Below are 23,085 nucleotides of genomic sequence, written 5' to 3'. Positions count from 1 at the left end.
GAAAAAGGCTGCCACATCTTTTTCCCATGAAGCAGCTGGTGGGTTTGAACTGCTGACCTTTCAGTTCGCAACTGAGTGCTTTAACCACTGTGCCACCAGGGCTCAATATGTATATAAGCCTTTGGATTATAGCTGGTTGTTAGAAATATAGAAGAAAGACAGAGATATATAGTTCTGATCTGAAAGACTAAGGGACGGATTGTGGTAAGATCATCTCAGAAATCTTTCCTCCCTCCCCTGGTATCCAGGGCCCTCTGGACAGTCACAGGGGAAGGTCTCAACCTATTTTCTTATTACTGTCCTATGTAAACCCTTGGTTCCAGGAGTCGTAGTCTGCCCTAGTCTTACACGAGTGGTTTACAGTCTTTGTCTAGTAAATCCAAAGTCTGGGCTTCCTCAGGGATGATTTCTGTCAGTTAATTTTTTTCCTGTATATGGGCCAAACTTTCTTGCCTCTTTGTATGTCTTTTTTTGTTGTTGTTGTTATTGCTGAAAATTGGTTATTTTAAATAATTTAATGCAGTAACTCTGGAAATCAGATTCTCCCACCTCCCCAGGGTTTGCTGTTGTTGCTGCTTGTTGTAGTAGTTGTTGTTTATTTATTTAGTGACTTTTCTGAACTAATTTTGTAAAGTCTGTATTCTTTGTTGTGTGAGGCCATTAAAGTCTCTGCTTCCTTAGTTTAGTGGTCAGCTAATGATTGGACATAGATTTCCCTAAACATCTGGAGCTAACAAATCTCTCAGTCTTTGCCAAAGTTCTCTGTGTGTGTTAGGACATGCCTTCAACACTCAGCCAGCCAGTTGAAAATCTGCCTTAGCCTTCACTTCCTGCTTGTACAGACCCTCAGAGATAATAGCTTATGGTCTTCTCAGGTCTTTCTGGAATATGTGCACATCCCTATGCATGCTTGTGGCCTTCTAGATTACCAGGATTATGTCATAACTTTTTGAAGCCCCAGCTTTTCCTTTTAAGCTTTTTGGTTAGTCTGTCATGTGTCTCAATTGTTATTCATCATCTCTGACAGCTGTGAAGTGAAAATACTTGCCTGAAATTGTTTTTGACAAATACCCTCTGAGAAGGCTTTTCACACTGGGTGAGCCCCAAGTCAAGTCACATGTAGAAGCTTTATAAGTGGAGTCTTCCAGGGCACCATTAGACAGGTCAAACAATGATCATTCTTTGGGAATGAAGCTTTGAAGGAGCTCCAGCTCCATTCTGTTCCCTCTAGTGACTGGCAGGATGCACCAGAATTGCTGGCTGTTATTTTTCATGGCTACTGTGGAGTTGGAGAACAGGGGATGGGACTAAGGCGAATTAAAAAATGCCACAAAACTTGCTCTTCAGTCATCTTTCTGAACTAAGTCTCCCTGGTTGCTGTAAGCCTTTTTTTAATTTATGGAGTTCTGAAGAAGTTGACTCTGATACTTTCTGCCAAATTTTTTATTGCTTTTATGAAGGGCCAAATTTTTGAACATCTTCACTTTGCCGTTTTCATTGACATCGCTCTTTCCCAAACTTTCAATAATTGCCTTAGAGCTGTGGTTCTTAGCCCTTCCTTGGCAGCATGGGCTGTGTTGAGGATCAGATGGTAGCTAAAAACCTTCTTCCCAGAAAAATGGCTCTGTATGCACACACACATTCACAATTTTGCATATGATTTCATGTAGACCAATGTGAAGAACCTTTGCCCTAAGGTAATGGCTTCCAAACTGAGCATGCCCCCAATATATGTAAATGAATTGATTTTTAAATTATATATAAATAAAAAATATGTAAGTATATTTATATGTAATAGTGTATAAAAAATAGTGTATACATTATAAAATATACACAAAATCTAAAAAGTAACAGGTAGAGATGATGAAATAAACAATATTTTAAAGTATTTTTCTAATTGTGATCCTAAATTAATATCTGAAGTCAGTATACGCTTAGGGCAAGTTCACCATTAATGACAGTGGATGTAAATCCAATTTCAGATAAACTTCTTGATAATTTCAAACCTTTTTGGTTGTTAGACTTGAGAGATTGTCTTTGGATTCACAGATGCCATATGAGGATTGCCAAGGAACAAAGGATGCCTGGGGCTACTGACAAGGAAGGAATCAACAAGGTCAAGACCTTGTAGACTTTCAGCCTCCCCAGAACCATGAGAAAATAAATTCCTGGTCTTTAAAGCCACCCAGCTAGAGTATTTGTGTTACAGCAGCGCTAGATAACTAAGACAACATCCCATGAGGATATGGAAGTATGTGTTTACCCAAGTGGCCAGCAGATCTGACCAAGACAGCTTTAAACTGAAGGGGAAAGGAAAATTGCCTAATAAACAAGTGAAATTTTATGCCATGGGAAAACAGAAGAAAAGTGCAAAACTTGCCTGCAATTCACATGGAAAAACGACTGTGAAAGGGGGCTTGCTATATTAAAGTCACAAAATATGGTCAATAAAGAGAATTTAAACTTACAGTTGACTTTGTAAGAGGGGCTCTAGATTAGGTAGGGTGACAAGCAGATATGGTTAATTTTAAAAAGAAGCAGACCTTTTAGGAGGGCAAGAGTAACACCAATATGTTATCACCCATGTGGACAGTCATGAGCCTGAGGATGGTAGTGTTTGGAAGCCACTGAGTGAGCAAAAAAGGGAGAGCAGAAGTGGTACTCTATTAGCGTATGTTAGAGGACAACCTGGGAAACCCTGGTGGTGTAGTGGTTAAGAGCTATGTCTGCTAACCAAAGGTTGGCAGTTTGAATCTACCAGGTACTCCTTGGAAACTCTATGAGACAATTCTACTCTGTTCTATAGGGTCACCGTGAGTCGGGATTGACTCAACGACAACAGAGGACACCTGAGCAGATGGTGGAAACAGACGGTGTGTTTTTGGTGCAGCCTGCAAATGTTGATAGGTTAAAAACAGAGCAAATGTCAAGCTTTCACTTGCCATCAATTTCATCACCCAGAGAATAGAGGAAGTGACCTGGGAAATGACTGTATTCACCCCAATTCTGACCCACAAGAATTTGTTGATGACCTGAAACTAACAGGAACCTTGGGTGAAAGCAACCACGTCCTCTTAGAGTTATTACAGCTTTGAAGGGAAAAGATGGCAACTAGATGTGCGTCCAAGGTTTCAAAACATTCACAGAGGTGGAGTCAGCTGGCTGTGCACTTTCACACACTGCTACTGGTGGTATAAATTGGCATGACCTTTTTCGAAAGCAATGTGACAACACAAATAGATAGCCTTTAAAAAGTGTGTTGCTTTAACCCATTAATTTCATTTTGGATCCTAAGAAAGAACTCAGATAGATAAACAAAGATTTATGTACAAAGATGTTCATTTCAGTATTGTTTAGGATGCTTAAAAAGCTAGAAACAACTTAAATTATCTGCAATAGCAGTTAAATTATGTATAGCTACAAGATGGAATATTATTCAATAATCAAAAATGATGTTTATGAAGAGGTTTTGATGACATGGAGTAATGCTCATGAAATGAAATATAAAAAATTAGTATATAAAACTGTGCATACATTGTAATGTCGATTAGGTAAAAGTATAGAAATAAATGCAAAGAAAATAACTGGAAGGAAATAAATTGTTCCTGAAGATTTTCTAGGGAGTAACATTACAGGTGATTTAAATTTTCTTTTTTTTTTTTTGTCCCCCAAACTTTTTACTATGAATATGTGTTACTATTTTTGAGACATTTCTACTTTTTAAAAAATGTATTACTTTTGATAGAGAGAGTTGGAAGCTGGCAAAATTGTCACGAAAGGAGAGACTGGAAGGGCTGACACATTAGGGGGAGAGCAAGTGGAAGAAAGGAGTAAGGTGTATATAAACTTATATGTGACAGTCTGACTTGATTTGTAAACGTTCACTTGAAGCTCAATAAAAGTTAATTTAAAAAAAGTATTATTTTTATGGTCACACGTATACATAAAACCCCCAACATGATTATTTTAAAGTTCAGAGAGATTATAGGGATGATCCATGAGATTCTGGATGGGAAGATAACTGGCAAGCTCTCAAAAATTCAAATCTATATAAGCAAAAGTAATCTTAAAAGGGTAAAAAAGGAGAAGAAAAGGAAGAAACTAAAATACTTTCACAGGGTGTTTGCCAAGAGCTCAGTCTCTTAAATAACATTTGCAAATGATCGCCTTTTAATCAAGGAGAAATGGAAAAGATAACATAGATCTGCAAGAATAGAGCCAACATAGACAGCAAAATGAGCTATAAAAACACAGGACCAAAGAAGTTTTTGAGGTGATGTTTATAGCATTTGCCCTTAAACAAAGGGCAAAGTTCAACATTTTGGACCAATGGAAATATGTTGCTATAGAAAGGAACTGTGTTCGTTCTGTTCTGTCTGTGAAACCAAACCAAACCCAACCTGTTGCCATTGAGTCAATTCTGACTCGCAGCAACCCTATAGGACAGAGTAGAACTGCCCCATTGGGTTTCCAAGGAGCGGCTGGTGGATTCAAACTGCCCACCTTTTGGTAAGCAGCTCAGTTCTTAACCACTGCACTGCCAGGGCTCCCTTCTCTCTGTGAAGGAAAATGTTTTCAAAGGAAAAGTATAAAACAAACATTGATAAGGGGAAACTACAGCCTTAGATGATGAAATTGTAAGATGACTCATGTATCCTCCAAATAATTTTCCCTCTCGTAAGACATATAACATAAGGACATAACATATGTCCTGGGTGGCATAAACAGTTAAGCACTCAACTACTAGCTGAAATGTTGGCAGTTAGAACCCACCCAGAGGAACTTCACAAGATAGGCCTGGAGATCTGCTTTCGAAAGGTCACAGCCTTGAAAACCCTTGGAGTGCAGCTCTACTCTGCACACATGGGTTCTCCATGGGTAGAAATCCTGACCTGAAGGCAACAACAACAAGACACAATATAGGGGCAGTGGTGGTTCAGTGACATAATTCTCACCTTCCTTGCAGGCAACCCAAGATCGATTCCTAGCCAACGCACCTCACGCACAGCCACCACCCATCTGTCAGTGGAGGTTTGCACGTTATAATGTTGTTGAATAGGTTTAGTGGAGTTTCCAGACTAAGACAAACTAGAAAGAAAGGAAGTGTCCCTGGTGGTGCAGCAGTTAGGCGCTTGGCTGCTAACTGGAAAGTTGATGGTTTGAACCTATCAGCCGCTCCACAGAAAAAAGATGCAGCAGTCTGCTTCCATATAGGTTACAGCCTTGGAAACCCTATGGGGCAGTTCAACTCTGTCCTACAGGGTCACTATGAATCAGAATCAACTAGATGGCAATGGCTATTAGGAAGAAAGACCTGGTGATCTGCATCTGAAAATCAGCCAGTGAAAATCCTATGGATCAAAATGGCCTGATCCATAACCGGACTGGGCAGGTAGTATTTTGTTCTGTTGTGATGGGGTTCCCATGAGTCAGTGGATGAATCTATCTATGGCAGCTAACAACAAGAAGACACAGTACATCCCAGATGATTTGGGGGAATTTGCAAATTAGTTAATTGAACCACAGAATCATTACTCCACAGATATTATTTATGTGCCAAGCACTGTTCTAGGTATTTGAATACATCAGTGAACGAAATGGGCAAAGATCTCTGCTGCCCTGGAGCTTTTCTTCTGGCAAAGATAGGCGTTGGTGATTTTTGAGAAACAGAAAGTATGTAAAAGGAGTAGGAGACCAGAATAAGGCAAAGCTCACTTAGGTTTGTTTTTTTTTTTTTTAAGGGATGAAGGTAAATTCCATAAATTATAGACTAGCAAATTGGATGCCACTCATGAGATAGAGTCAGGTGGTTCTCTGGCAGTCAATTCATCCTGGACTCACTTTCTTTTGGCTTGAAGAGGGGTAGGATCACTATATTAAGTCATCATGGTTGAGGACAAAGTCACAAACAGTAAATACGGTCATGGTGAATTTCAGTCTGGGGGAATTTTTTAAATTAAAAAAAAACCTATATATGATTAGAGATATTCATCTATTCAACAAATATTTATTGAACGCCTACTATATACCAGACACTGGACAAAGGATCTGGATATATATTTCTCCAAAGAAGATATGGAAATGGCCAATAAGCATATGAAAAGATGTTTGACACGTCAAGTCGATTCCAACTCATAGCAACCCTATAAGAAAGAGTAGAACTGCCCCATAGGTTACCAAGGAGCAGCTGGTGGATTTGAACTGCTGACCTTTTAGTTAGCAGCTGTAGCTCTTCATCTCTGTGCCACCAGGGTTTCCAAATTATTTGTTAGGTAAATGCAAATCAAAACCACAATGAAATATCACTTTACACCCACTAGAATGACTGTAATTAAAAAAAAAGAAAAAGACAAGTTTTGGTGAGGATGGGATAAATTGGTACTCTCATACATTGCTGGTGGGACTGTAAAATTAGTACAGCCACATTGGAAAACAGTCTGGCAGTTCCTCAAAGGGTTAAACATAGAGTTACTGTATGACCCAGCAATTCTACTCCTAGATACATACTCAAGAGAAAGGAAAACATACGTCTACACAAAAACTTGTACGTGAACGTTCATTGCAGCATTATTCTCAATAGCCAAAAAGTAGAAATACCCCACTTTTCCACCAACTAATGAATGGATAAATAAAATGTGGTCTAGCCATACAATGGAGTCTCATTTGCCATAAGAAGAAATGCAGAACTTGCTAGGGGTAAATGGATTTAACCTGGATCCTCTGCCTTCCAACACAGGGCTTTCATTGGGCAAAAATTAACCATCTGCATGAATTTTAGAAGACGAACTGACTATCAAGTTACTACTGTGACTTACGCCCAGAAAACAAACATGCTCCAAATGGTTTATGTAGTAAAGATCCTGGTGTTGTAGGAGGTGCTAGGGCTATCTAAACATTAAACTTCAGATTAAACAGATGTCTGAAATTGCAAAATAAAAGCTACTTTCTTAGGTTGGTGGTTTAAAGAAAAAAATCCCACATATGAATAAAAAATCTGATTTTTTAATTAGGTTTTGTTTACTGAGAGGTAGGACACCAGTTACCCATTCACCCATCCTTTAATTTGTTCATTCGTTCAGCAAAAGTTCCCTGAATACCCTTTAAGGAGGTTACTTCAGTGATGGAGACAGAAGTGTAAGCAAGTAAAATACATATAAGGCAGAAGCCACTAAGTACAAGAACTTTGAAAGGGCCATCAGTAAAGAATTATGAGAGCATCCAAAAGGAATAATAACTATTTCAGGGCACTTTTTATGTTCCAGGCATCTTCTAAGTGCTTTACATGTATTCATTTATTTAATCCTTACAAAAACCCTACGGAGTGAATAGTAGTACTCTCCCCAAATTTACATTAGAAAACTCTGGCACAGAATGCTTTAGTAACTTGCCAAAAGATCACAAAGCTAAAGTAAATTCAGGCAAAGCCTGTGCCCTTCATCATTTCACTAGAGTTGTTTAGAGGACGATGCAAGCGATGTGGTAACATCTTCTAACTAGAGGAATCATGGAAGGCTTCATGGAAGAAATGGCATTTGAGTTGAACCCTGAAAATGAAGGAAAAGAGCATTCCAGTTTGGGAGAGTAGACACAGAAAGACAAAAAGGATGTTGTATTGGGGTAAGCTTCTGATTTGGCAAGAGTGGTGGACAATATTGAGAGGGACCTTGAGCTCTCTGATAAACTGCTTGCTCTTTATTCTGAAGGCACTGGGAAGTCAAAGACTTTCTGAACAGGGAAAGATTTTATTCTAACATCCTCTGTCTAGCCCTTCAATCAACATATATGTATTTAACACCTAAGATTGGGGAGAGACACAGTTTCTGCTATCAAAGAACTACAAGTTAATTGAAGACACAAGAACTAAGAAGGTTTTTTAAAATTTAAAATTAATTTAAAAATATAATTCAAAAAATGTTCCAAGTAGTACGTGACTAATCATTTAACAAATCATACAGTTCTGCAAATGTAAGGGTATATTCGTTATTTCTTTGGCTTGGGTTGAGGGTTTGCAAGAGCAAAGCAGGAGAGTAGTCTGGAGGGCCTGTGGGAAGCTTATGGAGGGAGACCTTAAATAATAGTGCTACTGATACAGCTAGTCCCTGGGCTACCAAATACAGGGACAAAACAGTTAATACTGGAACTGGCTCCCTCTCCTTCTCCCCCATCCTACCCCAAAGAGAAGAGAATCTCAGGCCAAGTAAGCAGTGACTGGGAGTAAGGAGCTAATTGGTTGTGATAGGAGCTTCAGTACCCAGATCTAGGTTGCCCCAGGCTGACTTTGTAGGCCCACAGTTCAGGTAAGAAAGTTCCAAGGCCTTCCTTTTAGACCACATTCTAAAGGTATAGGTATTGTCAGGGAAAATTGTCCAAGATTTAGATCCGGACAAAAGAGACCACTGGGTTTCCTTTCAGTGGAATGCTTGTCATTGCCTAGTAGACTCATTTTACAACCCTGTAAGGGTTGAAACTAACTCGTAGAAAGTTGGTAGTAATCTCCGTAATGTGCTAATGAATTTTTTCTAGTAAAGATACATTTAATTTCTCCTCTGCATAAAAGAAAACCCCAAACATTACATTTTATTGTACTTAGATATTAACCAGTCTTGCATCTATTAGCAAAACCATTTTAGCAAAACCTGATTGCATATATATCTCTCTTTTTTCAAATTCTCCTTTGAAACAGTCTTAACATTTCACTGGTGCCCTCATTAATTAATGGGTTGAATAAAATTTTTGATACAGGTTCATTTTATATTTGTGTGAAAGTTAAGGTTTCACATTTTTGAAAAATTAAACCTTAATAGTGCTAAACTCCTGCAGGCTTTCGAGCGTCTAGGATAACTGGAAGAAAGCAAATCCCATAATTTCCATAAGTCAGCCAAAAGTAGCTTCCAGAAACTCTAACTGCAACACTTTGAAAATTCTATAGTCTTAAATGGATACTTTATGAGAAATTAGAAAGAAGAAAAACATTTATTATGAATATTGTCATTCACTGAGCTATGTGATTTACGTGTATAATCTTAGTGCTCAGAAAACCTTTGTGATAGGTATTATTGTCCTAGTTTTTGCAGGTGAATAAGCAGAAAATATCTGAGTAAGTATGGTAAACACCCATGTGCAGATCAAGTCATATAAGTAGGAAATTACAAAAACGGTTCATGAACCCAGTAGTTAAAAGGGCACACAGTAAATAAAGGTGTAAAATTCAATAAAGATGGGAGTGAAAGAACAACCAGCAAGACTTAAGTCATAAACAAGAAAAACTAGTACCAACACTTGGGCAGGTGCTCTTAATTACGCAGATACAGCTTGGAAAAAAAAAAAAAAAAACTAGCTTGAAGGCTTCTGTAAATATCCTGTTTTTTTAGACCTCAGTTAACGACAGACCTTCCCACACACACCCACCCTCCATTGTTTTTGCCTCCCTTCCTGCGTAAAAGAGGGGGAATTGAGAATCCATTTCCGTGTGTGCTTTTCTGCATCAAGATCTGAGTACAATGACTCTTAAAGAGATTTGCTCTCCCCTGCCAGAGGCAGCCCCACTGAGCAGAAGCCGATGCAAGCTAAGTAGCCTCTCAGAAAGAGTAGATTTCTCCACTCTCTCTGTGATTTTTACTTTCTGAACTACAAGATCTGATGTAAATAGAGTATAACACAAACATTTAAAAACTGGGTTGTTTGTTATATTTTTCTTTATTCTTGTCTCTATACTTGAAATCTGCTCCATGGGAGAAAAACCTGGCGATCTGCTCCTGTAAAGATTACAGCCAAGAAAACCCTATGGGGCGGTTATACTCTGTTACACGGGGTTGCTTTGAGTTGGAAGTCAACGTAATGGCACCCAACAACAACAAAATACTTGAAATATTTCATAAAAATAAATTTATTTTTAAGAGGAAATCTGGAGAAGGAAATGTTTATTTATTTTTATTTTGTTTCACTCTTTAACAGCAGAGAGAAGAAGGGAGAGGGGAAAGCAGGAATGGCACCAAGCATTCTCAATATCCCCTTTCCCTCCTCCCCCTATCTTGTTTCTCCCAGATCATGGGCTTCTCCTATCAATCTCTGGCCTTCCAGGTCAACACTTCTTTTTGTCTTCCATTTGATATGTACCCCCTTGTCTTGGACACTAGCTCTTGGAAAATTCAGAACAGATCATGTAAACCCTACAGATAAAAGATCTAATGATTCAAAACACCAAAGTCTCTTCAGGCTTCATCTCCTCCCCCAGCTCCCCAGCCCTGACTTCAGCTCTCACTCCGTCGTATGGCAGTGTGTGTGCTTTCCTCCTCTTTGTGTTTACATGTTTTATTTTACATTGTCATAAATGTAACCCCATCACCACACATATACACACACACATTCTGCCTAGACCAGTACTGTTATGGATTGAATTGTGTCCCCCAAAAATGTATGTCAACTTGGCTAGTCCATGATTGCCAGTATTGTGTGATTGTCCACCATTTTGTCATCTGATGTGATTTTCCTATGTGTTGTAAATCTTACCTCTATGATGTTAATGCGGAAGGATTAGAGGCAATGATGTTAATGAGGCAGGACCCAATCTACAAGATTAGATTGAGTTTTCCATCAATTTCTTCTGAAACATAAAACAGGGAAGCAACCAGAGAGGCAGCAGGACCTTAAACCACCAAGAAAGCAGCGTCGGAAGCAGAGTTCGTCCTTTGGACCTGGGGTTCCTGAGGCTGAGAAACTCTGAGGCCAGGGAAGATTGATGACAAGGACCTTCTCCCAGACCCAACAGAGATAGAAAGCCTTCCTCTGTAGCTGGTACCCTGAATTTGGACTTCTAGCCTACCAGACTGTGAGAGAATAAACTTCTCTTTGTTAAAGCCATCCACTTGTGGTATCTATTGTTATAGCAGCACTAGATGACCAAGACAGGATTTGGTGCTGAGAATGGGGCTGCTCTAACAGATATCTAAAATGTGGAAGCAATTTTGAAACCTTGAATGGATAGAGGCTGGAAGAGTTTTAAAGTGCCTAATAATAAAGCCTAGATTGCCTTGAAGAGAGTGTTGGTGGAATTATGGACATCAAAGATAATTCTAGTGAGGACTGAGAAGGAAGTGAGCAGAGCTGTTGCACTGAAGATGGCAAAGACAGCAAGAAGCAGCAGCAGAGAACCAGCAGCAGTAGAGAAACAGCAGCAGCAGAATAAGGGGACCAGCAAGAGACGGTGCTGGAGCCAACCTGGGGAGCAAAAGAGCTGAGTGTCTTTGGGCAGGAGGCTTCCTGGTGGAGTGGGGTGCCCTCAGGCACTTATCAGTGGAGCTAAAAAGCTTTGAAACACTTCCCAAACAAGGCAGACTTGGAGGTGAGACGCAGGGGGCCAAGAGGCCAAGGAACCAGGAATCAGAAGCTGAAGAGACAAGGAACACAGGAAGGGGAGCTGCCTCAGTGTCAAAGCTAAGGCCATGATCTCTCGGGCCTCAAAGTGTGGAGTTGCCACTCAGACGGACTAGGATAATGGGGCTGCCCAAAGCCGGGGGAGCAGAGTTGCCATTCCAGTTGGCCTGGAAGGCAGAGCTGAATCCCAGGGCCAAGGATCCTCCATTCAGAATCCAGAGTATGTGGCCAATACCTAGAGTCTGAAGGGCAGGGTCATTGTGTAAATGGTCTCAGAGAACAGAGGATTATTTTCAAGCTTTGAGGGTTAATATAATGTGTTCTGCTAACTTGCTTGGTTCCTATTATCCTTTCTTTCCCCCCAATTTCTCCCACTTGTAATGGAAATGACTATCTTGTGCCAGTTCTACCACTGTACTTTGGAAGCAGATAACTTGTATTCTAGATTTCATAGATGAAGAGGAATTTTTAGATTTTGAACTTGGAGTTGATTTAAGACTTTTGCTATGATATGATTGGATGAATGTGTATTACATGTAGCAAGGACATGAATTTTGGGGGGCCAAAGGGTGGAATGTTATGGATTGAATTGTGTCCCCCAAAAATGTGTGTCAACTTGGCTAGTGCATGATTGCCAGTATTTTGTCCACCATTTTGTCATCTGATGTGGTTTTCCTATATGTCGCAAATCTTACCTTTATGATGTTAATGAGAAAGGATTACAGGCCATGATGTTAATGAGCCAGGACTCAATCTACAAGATTAGGTTGTGTCTTAGGTCAATCTCTTTTGAGATATAAAAAAGAGGAGCAAGCACAGAGACATGGGAGCCTCATACCACCAAGAAAACAGCACCAGGAGCAGAGCTTGTCCTTTGCACCCAGGGTCCCTGTGCCTGAGAAACTCCAAAACCAGGGGAAGATTGATGACAAGGACCTTCTCTCAGAGCCAGCACAGAGAAAAAGCCTTCCTCTCGAGATGGCACCCTGAATTTGGACTTCTAGCCTACTAGACTGTGACAGTATAAATTTCTCTTTATTAAAGAACTATTTCTATTATGGCAGCACTAGATGACTAAGACAAGTACCTTATGGATTTTGCAACTTATTAACAACTATCTGTTGGTAATAAATCAGACGCAAGCTTGGAGTTCCTGTCCAGTTTTGCCTGACACTGACGTGTCACTCTACCTCTGAAAGTTGCCACTGTAATTGGGTACACCGAATAGCGCACTTCCTTCTCTTGCCCAGTAGGATCTAGTGAGGTCACAAGCACATTCATTCCTGCAGGTCTGCCCAAGTTGTTTGAAAGAACTTGGCCTTCACATTCAAGCAGCACTTGCCTGTAGCTCTAGGAAAACACCCTCCCACTTCTCCATCCAGTGCCTCCTTCCTGAATGATCACAGGGAGTTTTCTACAGGCTGCAGTCAGGACACACTGATGTTTAAAACATGAGCAGCTTTGCCACTGCCTGATAAAAATGAACGTCTGTATGGGTCTCCTGGTTTCCACAGAGAGTACAAGCCATCAAGGTCAGTGTGTGGGGGAGCCCTGAAGTAGCAGCAGTGAAAAGCACCTGGCCACATTGTCCCTGGAGCACTTCTTGGCCTTTTATTTTCCCCTCAACATTACATGAGGAGCTTCAGTCATTCTGACACAGTCATGGGACCTCAGGAGCCCTTCTTTCACCCTGAGGTCTATCCAACAACTCTTTAGGACAAATGGTTTTACTTCTTGCTCACTTGGCCCCAGGTATCCTCGTTCATAGGCTATTATGGCACCTGTGATCAACACCTCTATGAAATCTTGGTGCCTATGTCTGCATATTTTTCTGACCAGCTAACTAGTTTGCTTTCTGTCAATAAAAGCAGTAAGGCTGGTATGGTATGCCACATTCTTTATGAATCTCCTCATCCATCTAAACTGACTGGCTCCCAGGGATCACACTTCCTTTCTGAAACCCTGAGTTGTTCCCACTGACCTTCCCAAAGGCCTTGTCATGAGGCTTTCCACATTTCTATTTTTAGCTCTGGGCTCTAAGAGGTAATGAGAATGAAAATGCTGCAGCCTTTCCCTCTTGTGAAGGCTGAGGTGTGTCTGTGTTGAAGAACAGAGATGCCACAGATGGGGTTGCTCCAACAGGTGATAAATGAAGGGAGAGAGGAAAAGAGGCCAGCTGTGAGAGCCCTCTGGCACCCTCATCCTGGGAGAAAGAAGATGAGTCAGGAAAGCCTTGAAAGGGAACAACACAAGGCCATCTGGTGCCAGAGCCAAGGATGGGTCAGCGTGTCATATGTTGCAGAGGTAGATGAGGGTCATAAGAAGGTCACTGCTGACTTTTGGAACAGCAATTTCAGGAGAATGGTCAGGTCTGAACACAGAGCAGAAAAATTAAGAAATGAGCAGGTGGCTGCCATGTGGAGATCCTAAGTGTAATCCACTCTCACAATATCAGTGTCACAAAAGGAGGGAAAAAGACGGGACTGAAAAGCAAAGTGTAGGATAGTAGAGAGACTGTTTTTGGTTTGGTGTTTTTGATTTTGCCATAGGGGTAGGCAGAGGGGAAGACACCTGCAGAAAAGAAGACATTGAAAATGCAAAAGACATAGGAGATAATTGACAAAGCCAAGTCCCACTGAAGGAGGAACCTTGGAAAATCACACTAAAGGTGGAGAAGTGATTTTATTAGTTGTTGAAGCAGCATGTGATGCCCCTGGTACAAAAACTGCTGGGCTGGAGCCATCAGTTTAGGCTAAAGGGCTCCTGAACTCCAACTCCCAAATCTGAATCTTGGGATTTTATCAGTGCAGAGGCCTGGGACCCAAAGCATTGTTGTAAGAAGGATGTAGGCCTGTGAGGAAAAGAGAGTGAGCATAGCTGGTTTGCTAAGTCCCTGCAGGTCCTGAATCAATTTACTGCATGGAAAGAGACAGTGAAGGGAGAGAGAGAAAATGCACACACCCATATACACATACTCATAATCACATACATACTCAGACACACACACATACACACAACGGACAAACCCACAGAGCAGTCTTGACTCAAATTTTCTTTTAGTCCAAAAAAAAAAAAATTTTTTTTTTTTTTTTAAGGAAGAAGTAGATAAGAAAATAAGAACAAGATATCCAAGCCCTAAAGTGGACACCCAGATCTCCCTCCCCCACTAACTTTCCTCCCACCCATTGCATAGAGGCAAATGAAGAGCAGAAGAAAGCCTCCAACCTGAGGCTCAGCTCCTTGGTAAACATATACCAGCACTTCCCAACCAGTATGGCAAGTTATCGATCCTCTCAGCCCTAGGCACAACTGGGGTCTGGGGTCAACTGTCTTCAGCATGGGTGCTGAAGAGCCTGGAACCACACCAGGCTGTTCTAACATAAAAAGGTACTCTAAGTATCTGCTGGAAACCCTGATGGCATAGTGGTTAAGAACTATGGCTGCTAACCAAAAGTATCTGCTGAATGAATGGTGAGGAGAATGTATTCATTTTAATGTAGATTAGAATATATATAAACCAAAAACCCACTGCCGTAGAGCTGATTCTGACTCATAGTGACCCTATAGGACAGAGTAGAACTGCCCCATAGAGTTTCCAAGGAGCCCCTGGCGGATTTGAACTGCTGACCTCTTGGTTAGCAGCCATAGCACTTAACCACTGCGCCACCAGGGTTTCCCAGAATATAGTTTTATATTCATAGTAGCATGTTAAGCCCGTGATTTCACAAATATTATTGGTTAGGACAAGACTAAGTGAAAAAAAATGGATTGATTTAAAGTTGATTTCAAGAAAAATAAGCAGTACTTAGCACAAGCAGATATGGCAGTCATTGAGACCAAGGTACACTGTCTCTCCCACTGCCTACGTCACCCATGACAGCCAATGTCATGCTTCTGCCTTTGCCAGGGGGAGAGGAGGAAGCTCACCGAGTTTTGGCACTGTCACTTCGCATGGGTTATCTCCTTCTGCCCAGTAACAGCACTATGAAGCTCCATCTCTTCAGGAGTATTATCAGCCTTAGCAAAGTTAGTTTGTCCAAGATCAATCAACTGTAAATGGCAGAGCCAGAATTCAAACACGGCTCTGGCTGACTTCAAAGCCTTGCTCCTTTCATTATCTGCCAGTCAAGGAGTGACTTTGTGGGTAGAAGAATGTTCAGCTTAGGGAAGGAGGGAAGAGGGAGCTTCTTTGGGAGGCTCTCTGTCTTGGCAAAGTCGGTAGCAAGTCCATCTGCACAGCCATATTGGGGAATTTGATCAGAAATCACCCTGAATGACACTTTCATCCTGATCTAAGAGAAAATTAAAAGAAATAAAAGCACTGGAGATGGATTCCCTTAGACAGTAAGTAGACAACCATCCATGGCACTTGATGTTGGCAATAATACTTATGAATATTTTTACACTAATCCCCATATTTGACAAAAGTCTCAAGTGTTCACAGTTCTTCTTTCCTGCAGGGATCTCTAGCAGCTTGATCCAATGACTGACCAAGAGGTGATATAAAGACCTACTGCCCTCATCCCAAATGGAAATAATTCTGTGGGATCATCTGAGCTTCAGAGCTCCCTGGAGGATTGGCTGAGACCTCCATTAATTCTGCATTGCAGCTCAGTTTCTTCCTCTGCCCAATCCTACTTCCTTCCATTCCCTTCCATAGATGTTCATCCTGACAGCACTCTCTAATAAACCTACATGCAAGGCATGTTGGTTATAGATTTTCTTTGTTCTGGGGAGACTGGAATGATTGGTCCTACAGTTATTGTCCTAGTTTCCTAGTGCTGTTGTAACACAAATATCATAAGTGGCGACTTTAAAGAACAGAAATTTGTTTTCTCACAGTTCTGGAGGCTACAAGTCCAATTCAGAGTCCCACCAATGTCAATTCCTGGGCGTTCTTCAATTCCTTGGCAATCCTCACATGATGTCTATCTTCCCTCATGTGTTCAAACATCTCTACATCTAGCCTCTTCTTTTTATGTCTCAGAAGTGATTACGTTTAGGATCCACTCCATACTGGCATGATTCCAGCTGACTGCTTATATTAGATTACATTATGAAAGGTGATTGCATTACAGTAGATTAGGCTGCATCTAAAGTTATAGGGGTTAGGATTCCAACACATATTTGGGAGTACACAGTTTAATCCATAACGGTCATGTTAATGTAAAGCCAATAAGATTTCGTTTCCCTCGGAAGAGGGGTAAACTAGGACCTCTTTTTGTGGTTTCAGGGAGGCTGCTCTCCCCAATACCCCTTCATATAAATGCAGACCTGGTTTCTGGAGAGAAGGTAGAAGTTTTTGCCCCAGGGCCCTGAAGCCTCTTGGGAGCAGAAGGAGGTAGCCCTTGAGCGTTCCCTCTTTCAGGTCATGTTATCTAAATATCTCTAAGGATTTAGATTGTCCGGATGCAGGTTTATTAGTAAGAAAGAACACAAAGTCCCTTCTAGCTGGCAATTTATTGCATGGCAAAAGGATGCCTAGGCTGGCAACCTGGGGCCCAATAAAAAAAAAAAAATTTTTTTTTTTTTTTGAGGGGCCCAATACTAGGGCTTAAATGATGGGTGAGGAGTATGAGTGGAGGGTGGTTGTTGCTGGCATATTCTCAATTTGGGACCCTTTTCTAACCTAGTTATCATGGGTTGCTAAATGTCCTTTGGGAATAATGGCTGAGCATTTGGGTGAAAACAAAAGCACTGTGACATTGGGAGCCCAAACACAGAGCATTATTGGTAGAGTGTACTTCTCAGGGGCTCTTTTTATGCTTCCTTGAAGAACCACTGGGAACTGAACCAACAGGGACAGGACATGAGACCAGTTTTCAATGCCTGTTATATGGCCAGGACAGAACTAAAAGCAGTAACAAAAATAGACTAACTGATTCTTCTAGTCTTTCTTTACAAGGTACTTAGAAGCAGAGTTGTCCAGTTTAGACTAGGTCAGTCGTTCTCCAGGTGTGGTCCTTGGACCAGAAGCATCAGCATTATGTGGGAACTTGTTAGACATGTAAGTTCTCACCCCAGACCTACTGAATCAGAAATTCTGAATGCAGGGCCTACAAGTTGTATTTTAACACATTCCCCCAGGTGATTATGATATACACTAAAGTCTGAGAACCGCAAAACTAAGAAAACCCTCAGGAAACTGAAACAATTTGCGGGAGGTGAGTAGCAGCCCAAAGAGAGACATAACGTATTTCCTGCATTGTGGGTTTTGCAGGGGCTTTAGTTCCAAAAAATTAAGAGATGTGAACTAATTTATACCTTAAATATGAAGCAGCTCACAACTTGCTTTTTTAATGGAAAATATATTATGAACATTATACATTTTGACCACTATACTTTACTGAATAATAGTCCATTCTGTGGATATTCCATAGTTACCTTAACCAGCCCCTGTTACTAGACAGTTGAAGTTTTTATAATAGTGAAAAATTCAAAATAATGGAGTGAATAATCTTGAAATAATCTTGAAACAAAATCCTTGCAGTTTCTTAAACTTTTCTTTAGTAAAAATGTCTAGAAGTGAATTTTGCTTTATAGAAGATTATCCTGGTTTGCACTTCCCTAGCAGGACATAAAAAGGCCCCTTTTCCTGAACTTGTTCCAGCATTGGGCATTTTAATTTTATTTTTCACTTTGCCAGTTTGATAGGCAAGATTATTTACATTTTCTCAAATACTAATAAGTTAGAACTTTTTTGAGGGGTGCTTATTCATTATGTATTTCTTTCTTTGTGAATTTCCTAGTCATACTTGGCCTTTTTTCTCTTGGAGAGTTCATTTTTTTTCCTGGTGATTTGTAAATTCTCAACTGAGATCCTGGAGAGAGTGTTAAGGATTAGATTATGTCTCCTCCAAAATATGTGTTGGAATCCTAACCCCTATGCCTGTCGATAGCAGTGGGTTTTTTTATACCTATGGATAAAATCCTGTTTGAAAATAGCGTTTTTTGTTATAGTAATTAGATCATACCAAAAAAAAAAAGAAGTTTTTTTCTCTTTTGTGTAGGATGAGTTCTAAATCTCACCATTTCTGAGTCAAAAAAAGAGCAGATTAGATACAAGAAAAGGAATCCACAAGCCGACACCCTAATTTAGACTTTTAGCCTCCAGAACTATGAGAAAATTAATTTCTCTTCTTTAAAGCCACCCACTTGTGATATTTCTGTTACCAAGAGCAGTAGGAAATTAAGACAGGGAGTCTATAGGTAACACATTTTATTGGGAGGTGTGTTCTTTCAGGATTACTAAGAGGAAGTAGGAAAGCATAAAAAATATTCATGAGGCCCATTTGTCTCTCTGCCTGAGAAAGAGGGTTCTGCCTTGGTCCATTAGAAGTGCTCTTTCCTGCTGCCTCCAAAGAGAGCCCAGATGTGCTTCAGTGACAGAAATTAGAGGAGAAAAAAAAAAGAAGGGAGGGGAAAACGGAGCTTTTTTCTGAGTTTTTAGTTAAGAGAGGAAAACGAGCAGATTGAATATGAAGAAATGATAGGAGCGAAGGGAGGAATTTAGCAAAAAAATACTGAGAGTTATACATATCTTTCATCATATTTGAGAAATATAAGAAAAAATGTGAGTTATTTTTAAATTACCCTTTCGTGGCCTAGCTGGTTTCTCTGATTGCAACACGGCTGTAAGTTCAGCCCACAACTTGCTTTATAGCCTATAAATATATAATGATTAACTAAGAATTTCTGTGCCTGAGGGGAGACCCTTGGTGCATAACTCTCTAACTTCCCAGCCAAACTGCAGAAGACAATTCTATTATTTTCTATGTAATCACAATTTCTTTAGCTTTCTACATGGTGTGTAATGTTTTAGCAGAGATCCTCAACGAGAGTGGTCTTGCCATTTGGGGCAGAAGTTTTTGTTGTGTAGGACAGTTCCTGGCATTGTAAGAAATTCTCACCCAGTAAAAAACCCAAAACACCTGCTTCTCATTGAGACAACTAAAATTCTGCCTCCTCTCCCCTATATTTTGCAACATTCCCCACCCCATCTTCTTTCCTTCATCCCGTGGGGCTGGAAGAAGTGGGCAATTCTCTCTTGCAAGCATTCTCCCTGCCTCATCTCCTTGTCCTTCCAGAGGTGGCATCTGACCTGTCTTCTTCCCTAGGGCCACAACAGTAGATGCAGTGGAGGGAGAGATAAAAGAAAGAGAGTCTGGAGGTATTTTAAATTTTTATTTTATGTTTTGTTGCATTCTACCTTTAAAAAATCTTGGTATCACACCTTGGCATTGGCCAGGCACTCCCAGTTTGGGAGGCAGACTGGGAAGGTAGTGAGGTTCTTCCCCCTTTAGGCATTTTTACTTGGGTCCCCACAAGGCCATTTCCCTCTGCAGGCCGGTTGAGTTTGCCTGGGCAGCAAGAGCCTGGGAGTCCTGCAGAACTCAGTAAGCAGTTTCTCCTTAGAGAAGGGAGGAAGCAGTGATTGGGAGGGGGCCTCTGGGGTGGCTGGTAATGCTGCATTTGTTTTTTACTTGGGTAGTGGTTACAGTGTTTTCTGTTTGCAATCTTTCATAGAGTTGTACACTTACGACTTGTGTGTGTCTTTTGCATGTGTGTTATACTTCAAGTAAAAAAAAAAAAGTTAAAAAATTCCTTTGGCCAGCAGACAAAACTCCAACCTTAACAAAAAAAAAAAAACAAAAACCTGATACTGCGGAGTCAATTCCGACTCATAGCGACCCTATAGGATGAAGCAAAACTCCACCATAGGGTTTCCAAGGAGGGGCTGGTAAATTTGAATTGCTTGCATTTTGGTTAGCAGTCGTAACTCTTAACCACTACACCACCAGGGCTCCCCAACCTTAACTAAAAGGTATTGACTCAACCTAATCACCTGAATTTCTAGAATTAGACAGCGATACTCTCCTATACTTCCCCACACACTTTAAATATTGTCATATTTTCTTTCACTTAATTATTTTTAATCACATCTACAACTTTTTATTATAAAACTACTACATGCTAATTATAGAAAAGTATAAATAAGAAAATAACAATAATCTGTAATTTACCATCCATCAATAACCACTGTAATTTTTATTTCCTTCTTTGTTTTTTTGATTGTTTTGTTTTTTCTTTTGTATGTCTACACAAATAGTATATATATTTTTACAGTATTAGGATCACTTTATTAAACAGTTTTGAATTTTGAAGCCTACTTCTTTCATTTAATATGTTGTGAACATTTTCCCACAATTAACTACACTTTGAAAATAAAAATTCTAATGTCTGTAAAATATCCTGTTTAGCCATACTTTTATTATAAATCATTCATCCAACCACTCTAAAATATCTACTGAGCACTTACTATATGCCAGGCATTGGGCTAGATGCTGAGGACTCAGTGATAAACGAGACAGACATGGTCCATTGTCATCAAGGAGTTTTTAGTCTAGAGAGACAGAGACAAGAAATTAAACCAATAAAAATTCCAGTTGGGGTTTTTCATGGAATTTGGCAAGTTGATCCTAAAATTTATGTGGAAAAATTAAGAGCAAGGAAAGAAAGAATAGCAGAGTGTCTAGACTATGTATTTGAATTTAAATTCTTAAGAGGCATAAGTGAAGAATGTAATTCCTGTTGTTCATTTTTGAATGTTAAATTGCTTTAGGATTGAAATATGTATTTGTGACTACAATAGGGTTATTTATATATCTATAAAATGTATAAAATATAATCTAGATTTTTATATACATGGGATTATACTATTTGTATCATTTTGATGCTCGCTTTTTCATTTAACAGCATATCCTAGAAAGTGGTCCACATTGATATAGGCTGACCTATGTATCCCTTTTAACAGCTACAGCTACATGGTATACATGGTATTTTACATTATAGATATATCATACTTGTATTTAACCCTTCTCCTATCTCCTTTTGAGAGTTATTTAGGTTATCTTCAATTTTTAGAAATGGTTGTTGTTGGTTCTGACTCACAGCAGCCCTACGTACAACAGAACGAAACAGAGCCCAGTCATGTACCATCCTCAAAATTGTTGCTATATTTCAGCCCATTGTTGCAGCTACTGTGTCAATCCATCTTATAGAGGATTTTCCTCTTTTTTGCTGACCCTCAGCTTTACCAAGTATGATATGCTTCTTGAGGGACTGGTCCCTTCTGATAACATAGCCAACGTACATGAGATGAAGTTTCACCATCCTTGCTTCTAAGGAGCATTTCCGGCTATACTTCTTCCAAGGCAGACTTGTTTGTTCTTCTGGCAGTCCATGGTATATTCAGTATTCTTCACCAATGTCACAATTCAGAGGCTTCAGTTCTTCAGTCTTCCTTATTCAGTGTCCAGCTTTCACATGCATATGAGGCAAATGATAACACCATGGCTTTCGTCAGGCAAACCTTAGTCCTCAAAGTGACATCTTTGCTTTTTAACACTTTAAAAGGTCTTTTGCAGCAGATTTGCCCAATGAAATGCATCATTTGATTTCTTGACTGCCGCTTCCACGGGCGTTGATTGTGGATCCAAGTAAAATGAAATCCTTGACAATTTCCATCTTTTCTCCGTTTATCATGATGTTGCTTATAGGTCCAGTTGTGAAGATTTTTGTTTTCTGTATGTTGAGGTGTAATCTGTACTGAAGGCTGTAGTCTGTGATTTTCATTAGTAAATGCTTCAAGTCCTCTTGACTTCAGCAAGCAAGGTTGTGTCAGCTGCACATCATAAGTTGTTAATGAGTCTTCCTCCAATCCTGATGCTCGGTTCTTCTTCATATAGTTCAGCTTCTTGGATTATTTCCTCAGCATACAGATTGAATAAGTAGAGTAAAGGATATAGCCCTGATGCACACATTTCCTTATTTTAAACCATGCAGTATCTCCTTATTCTGTTCATGATTATATTGTTTTAATTACTGTAACTTTATAGATTTTTCATACCTGGTAAAGCAAGTTCTCTACCTCATCGTTTGTTTTCTTCAAACTTTTTTTGTCATTGTTATTTTTGCTTATTTTCTATTCCAGAAAAACTTGAGAAACAGTTTGTCAAGTGCCATGAAAAATCCTATAAATTTTTTCATTGGAATTGCCTTGGATTTAAAGATTATTTGGGGAGAATCAAAATATTTACAATATTAAATATTCCTATCTGGAAACATAAAATGTCTGTACATTTATTGAGATCATTTCCTAACTCTCCCAGTAAAGTTTTAGAGTATTTTTCATATAAATCTTGCTCATGTTTTTATTAGGTTAATTCCTAGGTACTTTTTTTTTTTATCTTGTGATTCTTGTGAATGTAATTTTTTTCCTTCCGTGACATTTTCTTATTAGTTATTACTGGGGATTTGTATCCAGCCACCTTAGTAAACTCTCATTATTTATAATAGTACTTTTGCTGATCTGCACATGATAATAGTTCTAATCCTTACTTTCTATTATTTATACCTCATACATTTTTCTTGCCTTATTGCATTGGTTAGGACCTTCAACACAAGGTGAATACTGATGGTGATAGCATGAAAATATTTTTGTTTCACCATCACATGTGATGTTTGCTATACAGATTTTAGTAGTTTTTCTTTCGTGAGTTAAGAAATTTTCCTGATATCCTAAATCATAGAAAGAATTTCAAAGAAAATTAAAGGATCAGAAATGAATTATCAAATGCTTTTCAGAATCTAAGTGATTGTATAGTTTCTCTTTTGTTACTATAAAGAAAAACAGATTGCATCAAAAGGTTT

This window comes from Elephas maximus, chromosome 9, assembly GCF_024166365.1.
Source record: "Elephas maximus indicus isolate mEleMax1 chromosome 9, mEleMax1 primary haplotype, whole genome shotgun sequence".
NCBI classification, from domain to species: Eukaryota; Metazoa; Chordata; class Mammalia; order Proboscidea; family Elephantidae; genus Elephas; species Elephas maximus.
This window is presented reverse-complemented; position numbering follows the sequence as displayed.